Here is a 12,267-nt window from a genome sequence, read left to right as displayed (position 1 = left end):
ATGGCTTTCTACCAGTTCCCTGCACAGTGCAGGCAGGCATAGGTGTTGAATGACTCTTTGCTGAGTGAGTGAATAAATGACTGCATGAACAAGGGAACGAATGAGTGAATGAATGCTCTAGGTCAGGAATGCCTGGGTGGTGCAGACGAGAAGCTGCATTGAAGGGCATGGTCTTCCTCTTCGTCCTGCAGGGTTCTCTTTGGCAGCGGGTGCTATGTGAGGAGGCACTGTCTTGCTTTTGGTGTGCAATATCATGCCTTGATGGGGAAAATGGCAGCAGAGTGGGTCCAGTGCCCCAGTGCATCTGTCACAGTCCATAGGACACCACCAGAGTGAAAACAACTGGCTTAATGAATTGCAAATTTGTCTGCGCCCCTGGGTGCAAGGAAGAGCTGAAGACTGAGTGTGAATGTGATCATTTCTGTTCCTCTTCTTTTCATAGGTCAGGAGCTCGGACAGGTCAGTGGCTTTGAAGGTGGCTGTGAGCCCTTTGCCCCCTATAGCACCAGACAGAATCAGGGCTGAGAGTGAGAAGCTGTTCTCACAGTCCAGGCCACTGGAGAGTGCTGGGGAAAGGTGAGTGCCCAGCTCCTGGCTCACCCTCCTGGGGTGGGGTAGGGATGGGGGCAGGGCGGGGGCCTTCTCGTTTCTATTGGGGGAAGTTTCAGGTCCATTCCGAGGGGCAGAAATAGACACTCTGTCCTCTGTGGAGCTTCTGTGCAAATTTGAGGGCAAGGCTGAGTTGAGACATGTGGGCGTCCAGAATAATTGCCTTTCCAAATGAATATTCTTCAAGCATTTGTTTCACATTTATGTAGAAGTGGGGCTAAGTCTCTGAGCCCATGTGGGGGAAGGTAGGGGATGGTGCGGGTGGCAGTGCTCAGCCTCTCTGTCCCTTGAGCAGTTCACCTCTGGCCCCAGACACCCCACTCAACAAAACTGAAGCCCACAGCTCCTTAGAAGCCGGGCAGGAGCCCCCTCCCTAGAAGTCATCATCTGTGCTATTGAAGCATGCCTTTTGGGGGGCTAATGCCTGAACCCAGCAGGCCTCAACCACAAGTGTGGTGTCCTGGGAGGAGTTTTGATAAATACGGGAGCTCAGTGAGGAGTCCTCACCCCACACATCAGAAAGAGTGCTATTAAGCATCTCTGTGGTGGCTGCTGAGATCTCTCTGGTCCTGATTCTACGTCCCAGGGTGGGGTGGGAGTAGGGGAATGGACTGGAACCAGACTGTCCGTAGACTGTAGCTCTGGTGCATACTGGGCTGGCTTTCAACACAGCCTTGTCCTCTTCTTTCTCCTCCAGGACAGTCATCTGTGGGGCTGGCCTCAGCTGTGGCTGCTTTATTCCACTCTTGTGTCCTCTGTTCCTTTTCTTTGGCTCCTCATCTGCTCTCCTCCCCCACCCTGGCCCCCTCCTGCTCTCAGGTAGCCGTCAACTAATCCCTAATACAAGTGGATGCTCTGACTTTGCCTGGGCATTTTCTTAGGGCAATAAGTTGCTTTAGGAAACTAGGGTAGTGAAATTTCAGATCATAATACTGCCGGGAAGGTATTGGAGATTTAAGGACGATTTTCAACATCCTTTAACTTTCACCAAGTTAACGTGCTCCCAGCAGTGATGACACCTACTTCAAAGCATTTTCTGAACATCTTACAGTTTGCCCCTCACAGTAATCTGTGAAGGAGGAAGGACAGTTACTCTTGTTCCCATTTTAAAGATAAGGACACTAAGCTTCAGAGAGATGACAGGACTTACCTAGGGCATGTCACCAGTAAGTGGCAGAACTGGATTGATCACACGAGTTTTTGACCTCAAGTCCAGCATTCGCTCCTCTGTTCCTCAGATAGTCTCAAAGCACGCTATTTTAGGGATCTATCCTAAATTTTGACATAATTAAAGCTGTTAATCGAGTCTCTTTCAGAGACATAAGATAGAATTGATTCAATTCCGTTTATACCAATTCTGTATTGAGTTCATACAGAGTGCTGGGCTAAATATCGGAAATAGAAATGGAAAACCCACTCTCTGCCCTCAAGGAGCTCACAGATTAGGAGAATGCTCCTGTCTTTGGTACTTTCCCAATCCCCTCCAGCCCTTTGGAAAAAGAACAAGCTCTTTCCTCTGCCAAACTGGAGGGCTTCAAAGTAGCTTGGTATTGGAAGAGAAATAAATGGTCTGGAAATCTCATAATGGGTTGCAGCCAGACTCTAATGGTAGAGGGACTTTCCGAGCTACCTTAGTGGCTCTTGCTGGAAGAAGACCCTGTGGTGAAAAAGATCATGATGGAGAGCACAGCTCCTTGGGCACCAATGCAAGCCCCAAATTTTCCTCCCTTGCTGTGAGCTCTGTGGCTACACACACCCCTGCAGGAAAGGGACCTCATCAGATTCTCTTGAGAGACTGAACCTGACCTGTCCCATTTGACCAAGAGAAGCAAATGTGAGGGCTGTTGCTGCCGGCCAACATGTTGCATGTTGATCCTCTCCTGATCCCAGATGACCTTCACAATTAACACAACCTTACAGAGATCTACTATGGTTACCGCATTTTCTAAGGACATCTACTATAAGCATAACTATTGTAAGTAAGATCTACTATGGTAACTACATTTTCTAAGAACAAAACTAGGCCATGTGGGACAAGCATGGCTGGGATGACAGGAAAGAAAAATCAACATTGTGACTTCTTTGAAAAAGCTGGAGATAAAAATGGCATCCCTCCTTGCACCTCCCTTCCTGTGTTCTGGAAGAGCTTGTTTGGGAGGGTGAGCTGGGTAAAAGGGTCTGGTGGTAGGTGTGCTTCTCTGCCACGTGCTGAGGCTGCAGTAGACTTCTTTCATGGACAACTATCCATTTTTCCCTTTTGCTCCATTTCTATTCTTCTGACACAGCTGAAGTTTTTCTTGGGTGGGGGTCTAGTTAACCCTTTGCTTTCCCTAACACTACGGAGCAATCTCTTAGGCATGTGGCTCTGATATCCACATTCTCCTGGGGAGAATACTGTCCTTCCTTGCTCAGTTGACCAAAATCCTGGACCTAGGCAGAATTTTGGGACAAAGCCTTCCCTTCATCCTGTCTTTGGTGCCTAACTTACCCTTGCCTTCTTTTTCTTCAGGACACATGAGATTGTGATGTATTTGGGGATTTTAAACAATCAATACCATTTATTATTGCCCATCAGGTGAAGCAACAGAGCCAGAGGTCTAATTTACAACTGACCCCTGATTTGAAACTTAATTGATTCCTGGAGAGCCATGACAAATCGAACGATTGTTAAGTCGAGCTCTCATTTTCCGTAAGCACCATCTTATAAATTCTACTCCCTACCTTGGGATCTAATCTCATACCATAAAAATACCTAGAGTAATTTCAACAAAATGAAACTAAAATAAAACACAGATATATGCTTTTCGAACATTTATAAACTATATAAAAAGAAATTCAGCAGAAAAGCTGTAGCAGGGTTCTATTTGGGGGGCTCTCTTGTCTTTCGGACTGAAATGGACTGGCTGAAGCTTCTTAAAACATTGCTTTGATGAAGTGTGGATTCTTTTTGTGATAAATTTCCCTATAACAGCAGCTTTCAACTGAGAGTGATTTTGCCCCCAAGGGCAAAATTGATTTGGCAATGATGTCTGGAGATATTTTTGGTTGTTACAACTTGGAGGGGGGTGGTGGTTCTATTGGAATTTGATAGGTAGAAGCCAGGGATGCTGCTAAGTATTCTACAATGCACAGGACAGTTTCCCACAACAAAGAATTATCTGACCAAAATGTCAATAGTACTGCTATATTAAAACCCTGCCCCATAGCAAGCATGGGTATTTCAAACTGAGTTAAAATTCAGGTCATTTCTTTGGGAAAAAAGATGTTGAAAACTAGATTTGTGCCACTGCCTCTCAGAGTCTTTAAATGGTACACGATGGGGTCGGGAGCAGGGTCGGAGGGCAAGGGGCTCCACCTTGACTTCTTCATTGACCCCGTGCTCTTCTGTGTCAATAAGTCAGCTGAGCAACCCAGGTTGTCATTGTTGCCAATTGTTTCAATTGTGTGTAGCTTTGGTTGTAAATATAAGTTTTGGTCATTACTCTGTGCGTTTTATCTATGGAAAAAAAAGTCATAAAAAGTGAGTGTGGGTCACAAATCACTCCAGGTATTGCCTGAACACAGATATAATTTACACATTCCCTCATAGTTCTCACTGTTTTTCTTGGATCTTTAAATTTCCCATACAGCTAGGATATTGAATTTTCGTAATTGCTACTGCATTTCTTGTAATTTATACTTATTTCCTAGAAACCTCTAAACTGTTTATTGTTTGTCGTGAAGAGCAGACCCAAAGCTTTCACATAAGTTGTGAATGAGTGCTTAGCAGCCATCTCTGATCCTGGCAATTCTCATTTAAGGAATTAAAAGACATACCAGAACCTTTTTGAATGCCCTCCTTACCCCCAAATGCCCCCACCAAGGAAGATTCTATAGTAATCGGTCCTTTGAGAAGGTTCTGTTAGCTTTCTGGATTCAAGGAGCTCCTTGATTGCCACTTTTCTCAGTGTTTGAAGTGTTTGAAATATGTCTGAGTTAAAAAAAAATATTGTCAATATTGAAATGACAACCTTCATCCTAATTAACTGAATTCTTTTACGGTGTATCTCTTTCTAGTTCCTTGTGAACACATAAACAGAAATTTGGAAATTTTACTCTGTTCTATTTTAAAACCTTTGAAGTGAGGGGCTTTATTCACATATGTGTAGAATATCTGGATTGGGGAGTAGGGAGTTTGGTACAAGTGGATGGAAACAGAAAGAGGCAAAAAGAGACTAAATTTCTTCAAGGAGGGACCAGGCCTTTCATCTCCGTACATCCAGAGCCAGCGTTGGGTCTGGTCCATAGTAGGTGCTCATTGAACTTAGAAGGTGCGATGAGGGAAGAGGAACAAGAGACGCAGTTATGTGTGGATTTATGAGTCCAGCGCATGCTCTTTTTATAAGTCCTTGAAAGTCTGGGCAATGGAGTGTGTTGTACATATCACACAGGAGGAGAGAGACAGGACCCACGGGCCCTTATTCCATGATGATGTCTTCCTGCTGACTGGCAAAGAGGCGGCTGCTGAGGCAAGTGTCCCCAGGGCCACTGGGGTCATTACAGAAGAGAAGACGCTCCTGTGTTTAGGTCGAGTTCTTGGTAATTGCACTGATTACTAATGCTGCTAACATTTCTCTTGCTTAATAATCCACTTTTAATTTTACCCGTGGCAATTCTAAGTTCCCACAACACAGCAATAATTAAATCTGTGTTCAGATGGTTGTAAATGCACCCACAGGTCTTAAGCAATGGGTGAATTATACTCATTTAAAGTTAGAGTTAACATAATGTTAGCATTCAGTTACCTCGGGAATAAATACTAATTACTGAAATTCCTTCAAGTTCCACCATATCCTTTTAGTTTCTGTTTCCCGGATAACACGCAGGATGAGATTCAGGCGATTTTACCTGCACCTTGCAAGGGTCACTCTTCCGGGAACATAATCCTGGGGTCTGGTTTTCTGGGGTGGCTTATTTAAAATAGGACCAGGAAATGTGGCTGTTTTTAAAGGGCCTCTCTTGTCTGATATTCCAGAAATCTGTTTTTTAGGCAATGATGAAGAAAGAGGAAATGAGGCACAGGGAAAGGGCTAAGGAAAATGTCCTGGCCGCTGTTCCTGCAGGGCACCTTCAGTGGGACATTGTCATGTGGCTGGAAGCTGGGATTTTGTCCCTGTTTCTCACACGGCCCAGGGTTGACAGGAGTCCTGCTGGTGCCTAGAAAAGACTAGGACGAATGAACCTTTTTAAAAAAATTTATTTCCAAGGCTGGGATTTGTCCCTCTGTCTCTCTCTGTCTGCCTTTCTGCGTGGGAACATGGAGCATAGCCTCTCTCTTGGCCATGGGATTTCACAGTGCTCAGCCTGCCCCTGGTCACCTATGGGGATCTCTGGCATCACACCCCTCACGGGGCCCCAGGCAGCCAGGCCAACGTGAACGCTCACCGCTCCTGGCCCTGCTCCTACAGGGTGTGCTGTTTCATGCCCTCCCACTCTTAGTCATGCGGTTCCCTCCTCACCTTTCCCCCTCATTAATTCCTATCTTCATGAGACCCAGCCAGGCTGACCTCCCCGGGGTAGTCCTAATGCCCCTGCCCCCTCCTGCAGGGGAAAGAGCTTGTCCAGTTTACAGCACCCACCGCGCTCTGTTACAGTGATCTCTGTACGTCCTGGCTCCGTGTGCTTGTGGATCTGAACTGGATGGAAGTTTCCCTCATAACCCTCCTCTTGGGGCTCTTACCTGGCTGGGTCTTGCCTAATGTTACCTGGGGGTTAGAGTTGATCTTACAAAGTGCACTGGGCCAATTTTCAAGGGAGAGAGAGGGAAAATGTTTTCCCAGGTGACCAAGTCTGAGAGGCAGGTGGTCACGGGAGCTGGAGACTAGCCGAGGACAGGCAAGCTCAGCAAGTTGGGCCTGTTAAATATTCTCCACCAGTGCCCATAGATGGCACTAGAGCCTCGAAGATCTGGCTACCACTGGGCATCCAGGGTTGAGGGAGGCACACAGTGAATCAGCCTTTTTGGCTGATCAAGGGCTCAAAACCATAGACAAGACCAGTCTGGGTGAGGCTGGGGCCTCCAGCAGAGGCTACCACCCATCAGTGACCTTTTCCGATGGTAAAAGCAAAGGGTGAGATGAAGAATTCAAAGTGGGTGGGAGATAGGAAAGGGAGAAAGAGGGAGAAAGAGGTGAAGAGAGGAGGAGGAGTAGGTGGGGAGCAGGAGGCCGTAGAGACAGAGAGGATATAATGAGACTAGGAGAAGGGAGGGTGAGGGAGGCAGATGGAGCCGCAGGCCATTAGGGATGAGAGCAGCCTACCCAAAAGGGTGATGCAGAGAAGACGTTTTGGTAGAAGTGGTGGGTAAACGCTGAGGAGAGGAGGCCCAGATAAAGCAGGCCAGTCATTGAGAAAGGCGTGCCCCTGTAATTCCCGTAGGACTCGGAAGATGCATATCATTCCTTCAGGATATTTTATTAATGTATAGAAAATGTGTTTAAAAAAGGAACTATACAGAGGCTAAAAGCAATCAGGACTAAAAATACTAGTTAACAATGGTTAACAAGCGGAGATTCCCTCTTTGAGCTACAGTGCCGTGAAAGGATGGGGAAGTTGGTTTGTCCTCTCTCTTCCTCTGCATGTTTTTATTTTTATTTTAGTTCATTAAAGTGTGCATTGCCTGAGGAGTATGTACTCTATTTTCTTCTTGCTTTTTTCTTCCTTCCAGTCTTTCTTTTAAGTAAATGCTTTTCCAAGCACGTTGTAGCTACAAAGTCAGTAAATTGGTCTTTGTTATTTTTACCTGAAAAGGCTGTTAAAGGTTAAAAGGACAAACTCAAATTCGAAGAGATTGGAGGATTTGGTGTTTATGATTTCTCAGAACAACAATCTAGAGACCACCAGGGTGGGTTTCAGCTGCCTGAGCCCCAGGTAACATCTCCCTGAAAGTCACAGTGACTTGCTTAGGGTAGCTGGGAATTCCTATGGGCCTGGAGCGTATCTGAGGTTGGAATAATTGGAAGTGTGTGCGTGTGAGTGATAGGAAGGAGGAGTCTGTGTCAACAATAACTCATATAGATTCTGAACCTTGAGTCTGTGGGACCGTGGTATGCGTCTAGACTTCAGAAAGGGCGTGGGCAGGGACAGGGGGTTGGTAGGGGAACACATTCTGGGCTGACATTTTTGCAGAAATCATGGTGTCTGTTGCATCTAACACATAGGGGTTCCTGCTGCTCAAGCAGCCCCTACATGGGAGAGGACCATAACACGTGGAGTTCTCTTTTGGGGACATCTATTCCTTTATATAGAAATGTTATTCAATTAAGAAAAAGAGATTCATTTCTGGAGTTTGGGCCTGGCAGCTAAAAATACAAGTTACCAAATACCAATTTCCTTCTAAATTCCCCAAAGTGGCAAAGAGAGCTGAGACTGTAGCCAACTGTCCTCTGAGACCCCACCTACTGGGGAGGTGGGACCAGGTAGGGAGAGGAGAAATAAAACAGGGAATAAATAAAATTAATTTGTCTCCTTCCTTCTTCTAGTCTTATTCCTCAAAAATTTCCACTGACGGATCCCTGCAGGGGACCGTGAAGATCTTTGTCCCCATGAGAGCCTGGGAAGAGGGAGCCCAAGTCAGTCTGCAGCCTGCTGATTCAGCCTAAAAATTCATGGGATTTCTGCATTTGACGTCATCTCTATTGGTTTGAATTGATTAATAGTATAACCCTTTTCCTTCCAAATTCAGGAGTAAAACTGGCACTCCGGGAATATGTGCCACGTTTATTCTGTGGCTTCCCCCTCCTCAATCCTGGCTACATTGCCTGCCCTGGTTTGAGAAGAATGACTCTGGAATATCCCACTCTTCTACTGTTGGGTGAGAAAGAAGCTGCTGTATTCCCAAAGGAGCGGGGTGGGGGAAATGGTGTCTGTGTTCTGGTCTTTATCTTCCCCTCCTAACCTGCTATGGACCCTTTCCTTCACCTCCCAAATTTAAGAAAAAAGAAAGGAAAGAGCTGCCAGGATGTTTCTTACTCCTGACGATAAGGTTGAAGATCCCCTGGAATACCTGGCAAAAACAATGCAAGAACTCCCTTTTCTTAAAAGGCAGAGAGGACAGAGGAAGTGCCATCAGAAGCCCCCTTGGGAGAACATTAGTGAAATCCAAGATGGTGGCCACTTGGCTAAATAAATTTAAAGGGCAGCAGCCTCATGAAGCAGAAAAAGCAAGGGCTTTAGAATTAGAGAAAGAGCTTCCCATTATGGCTTTACTTAGTAGCTGTGTGACTTTGGACATGTTACTTAACCTTTCTGTGCTTCCATTCCCTCATCTGTAAAATGGTTAAACTTGAGTCAGGGTTGTGGTGTGGATTTAACAAAGTAGCATATGTAAAGCTCCTGGTATAGTATCTGGAAAATAGTAGGTGTGCAATAAATACCATTTCTCTTAGTCTTCGCTTGGGGAGAGAAAAATTAAAAAGCCTATGCCAGATCTGATCTCAGCTCTGTTACTAATTAGCTGTGTGAACTTGGGCAAGTTGCCTGTCCTTTCTGGGCCTCAGTTTCCTGGAGTATGAAATAAGAGGTCTGGGGTTAGATGATTTCCAGAGTCCCCTCCATCTCTGAAGGTGTGTTGGCCTTTTGGAGGCAGTGTTGAACATATTAGTGTTCAATGACAAGATGTTAAAAAGCAACACGTGGTCTCCCTGGGGGCTGTTGAACCAGTGACGGGAAGAAAACAATAGTTCTCATCCACGCCTTTACCTCCTGGCCATGCACCTGGACCTAAACCCTTTCTTGTGGCTTAGGTGTTCCAGGCCTCCAGGGATGCTTGCACTGCCTCCCCTGAGCGCATGGTGCCAATGAGCCAATGCCAGTACCTGAGATTGTTGATCCAGCGAGACTGAAAGAGTTAAATGTTTCTGAACTGGAAATTCAGCATCAGCCCAGCCTCACAGCCCAGACAATGAGGGGCTGTTTTATTAAGTTAACAGAGGGGCAGAGTTTGTTTGAGGAACAAGAGCTGTGCTATTTGCGTGCTCTTCAGTAGCCTTATTAAGCTTGGGGAAGGAGGGAGGATTTCCGGTTTGGAGAAAATGCAATGCCGTCCAAAGACCGTGAGGTTTGCCAAGGACATTTGGACAATGAAGTGTTGCAGGTGCAATGAAGTCATGCTTCAGGCAAGGAGTGACCTTGAAAAATTAATCAGAAATGCTGGAGATGACAAGTCAGGCTTGTGACTGCTTGTGAAGAAAAAGTGAGGTCCAGGCAGGACTGGCTGAGCAAGCACAGAAAGCCCTTCGGCTTCTTTTCTGTGACAGGCCTCTGGTGCCGTAGTTTCTCCTCAGGTGATGTAGGTGAACTGACAGGAGCTCTGGTGGGAGTTTGGGGGCCAGAACTCAAGGAACTAATGTGGTCTCTTTCCTCTGGCCCCTCACTGGTCTCTGCATTTTTACTCTGGCGCCATCTGTAGAAGCCTTGCTTTTAGTCTCCAATGATCCATTGGCTTCTTTTTTATGTTATTTCATATTTTATATTTTATTTTTTCTTCTTCCCAGCTGTTTCTCAAAGCTTGAAGAATACAGAACAGACATAAGCAAATCCAGTGTGGATACAATTAGGATGAACCAGAGCCCTTCTTTCCAACTGGACCTGAAGCTACACCAACACACCCTCGCAAAGTATAGTAGAGCCTTTTCCCTACTTGCTTTTGGAGGTTTTCATTTGGTCCGTGAGTTCTCTTTGGCCTGCTCATGCCAAAATGCTCTGGTATTGCTGAGGGAGACCTTATCACATCCATGCAGGGTTGGGTTATGGAAGAAACAAAGGTTTAGGGAAGCATTTAGTCAAAGATCTTGAGGATCTTGGCCAAAGGACCCTGATGTACAGCCAGAGAGAGGCTATAGGCAAAATCCTGAAGCCAGCCCTGTGACTCATCTTCCCTCAGAGCATAGAACCTCTCTGTCATTGTGACCTGGAGGAAAAGGGACCACCCAGGGAGGTTAGGCAGAGCCGAGTCAGCAGCTCCTGGTATCTGGAGCTTTGTGCAAGAGGCAGACTCCCAAACGTTACAGATTCCCCCAGGCCTCTGAGGTCCCAAAGCCCCCTTCTTGTAGCCTTGGCAAGTTTAAGGCAAGTGCAAACAAATTGCCCCATCCTCTGCGGAATTATTGAAACTGAACTGAAGTGTGAATCTTTCCAAGCTTCTTTATCAAAGTTTTAAGAGTGGATAGTGAGATGCAAGTAGAGTGCCCCCTTTGGAGAGAAAGAAATGGAAGTAAGGAATTAGGTTGAAGAGCAGTCTGGTAATAAGAAAGTAAGCCGTAGAAAAGCATATATCCTGAGTAAGCGGCTCCACCTTTCCTGAAATTCTGAGATGAGGTTAAAAAAAAAGGAAAAATGTTTTCATGCCTCAGGAGTATTTGCAAATCTGGGTCACCAGCTAGTCCATTGCAACCCCTTCAGCTTGGTGCATCCACTGTTCTCACAGGTTCCAGAGGACAAGGAGGAACTCATAAGCCCTTTCTTAACTGATGCTTTTAAAAGGGCTCTTTGAAAAGATTCCATAATGACTTTTTGTCCCATAATCTACAGCTCTGTTCTGGGCCTGGATTTTAAAAGTCTAATGTGATTAGGATTGTTTGGTTTGTCATTGGCCTCACTGGCAACCTTGGTTCTTCAGGTTTGTCTTTGAAACAACAGTTTCAGTGTGCGGGGAGCTGGTTGGTTCCCAGGTGGAAGGGAACAGAGTATGAGGTGTCTTACCAGTTTATGACTAGTGGAGTGGAGGAGCTGGTAGGTGAAGGGTAGGGTGGATTTAACCATAGTCATTACAGTCATGTGCTGCAGAAGGACGTTTCGGTCAATGACAGACTGCACACATGTCGGTAGTCCCATAAGAGTAGTACCCTACAACCTAGTTGTGGAGTAGGCTATACCATCTAGGTTTGTGTAAGGACACTCTATGATGTTCACACAATGACAAAATTGCCTAACGATGCATTTCTCAGAATGCATCCCCCTCATTAAGCGACACGTGACTGTATTTGTGGAATTTTGCTCTGCATTTTCTTGCTGCCATTTTTGTTGTTGTTCTTTTACGAATCAATCTCCTGTGCAAATCAGTTGGCCAATTTTCCTGGGTCCTGGTTTGGTATGAGTTCTCCTGGAAACCTGGAGGGACTTGCTGTCCTCAACCCCATGATCAGGAGGTGGCTGGGGTCTGTGATCGCCACCTCGTGGTCACACTTAGAAAGTCTCCCTCCTCCAGTGAAATCTGGTCTAAAGGCCAGCAGTTTTCCACAGATTTGCTGTCTCTCCAGCCCGCCCTTTACATCCACCCCCTCACCTTCCAGAAATAACCCTGGAGAATGTGAGTTTACTGTGTTGGAAACTATCTTTATCTGATGGGGAAATGCAAAAAGAAAAAACTGTCTGGATCTTGGGTCTAGGCAGTGGGTCTAGTGCAATCAGGGATAGAGTGCTTTTGTTTTTGTAAGTACATATCCTGATGTGTCTGCAGTTAAACTGTCTCTGAGCAGGGTTCACTTCTATTTCTTTTGAGTCCCTTGAGGGAAACTTTGGTGTGCTCAGGGTGAGTGCTTTGTGAGTAGTGCTTACTGGATCCACCCGTGGGAAGAGCCCATGTGCTTGGAGGAACAGGATAAGCAGGAATCAGTGAGG

At 45.9% G+C, this 12,267-nt stretch overlaps 1 long non-coding RNA gene across 1 annotated transcript in view; it reads left to right on the top strand.

Annotated features, from left to right (window-relative positions):
- The first annotated feature begins 456 nt into the window (after positions 1 to 456).
- Positions 457 to 12,267, top strand: part of LOC131404869 (uncharacterized) — an 83,168-nt gene continuing 71,357 nt past the window's right edge. The window contains exon 1 of the long non-coding RNA XR_009219860.1: positions 457 to 576. This is a non-coding gene — a long non-coding RNA (uncharacterized LOC131404869). The remainder of the gene's footprint in view (positions 577 to 12,267) is intronic.

The sequence above is a fragment of the Diceros bicornis genome, chromosome 4, assembly GCF_020826845.1.
Source record: "Diceros bicornis minor isolate mBicDic1 chromosome 4, mDicBic1.mat.cur, whole genome shotgun sequence".
NCBI lineage: Eukaryota > Metazoa > Chordata > Mammalia > Perissodactyla > Rhinocerotidae > Diceros > Diceros bicornis.
Note: the sequence above shows the minus strand (reverse complement) of the source record. Positions and strands in the feature narration are given on the sequence as shown.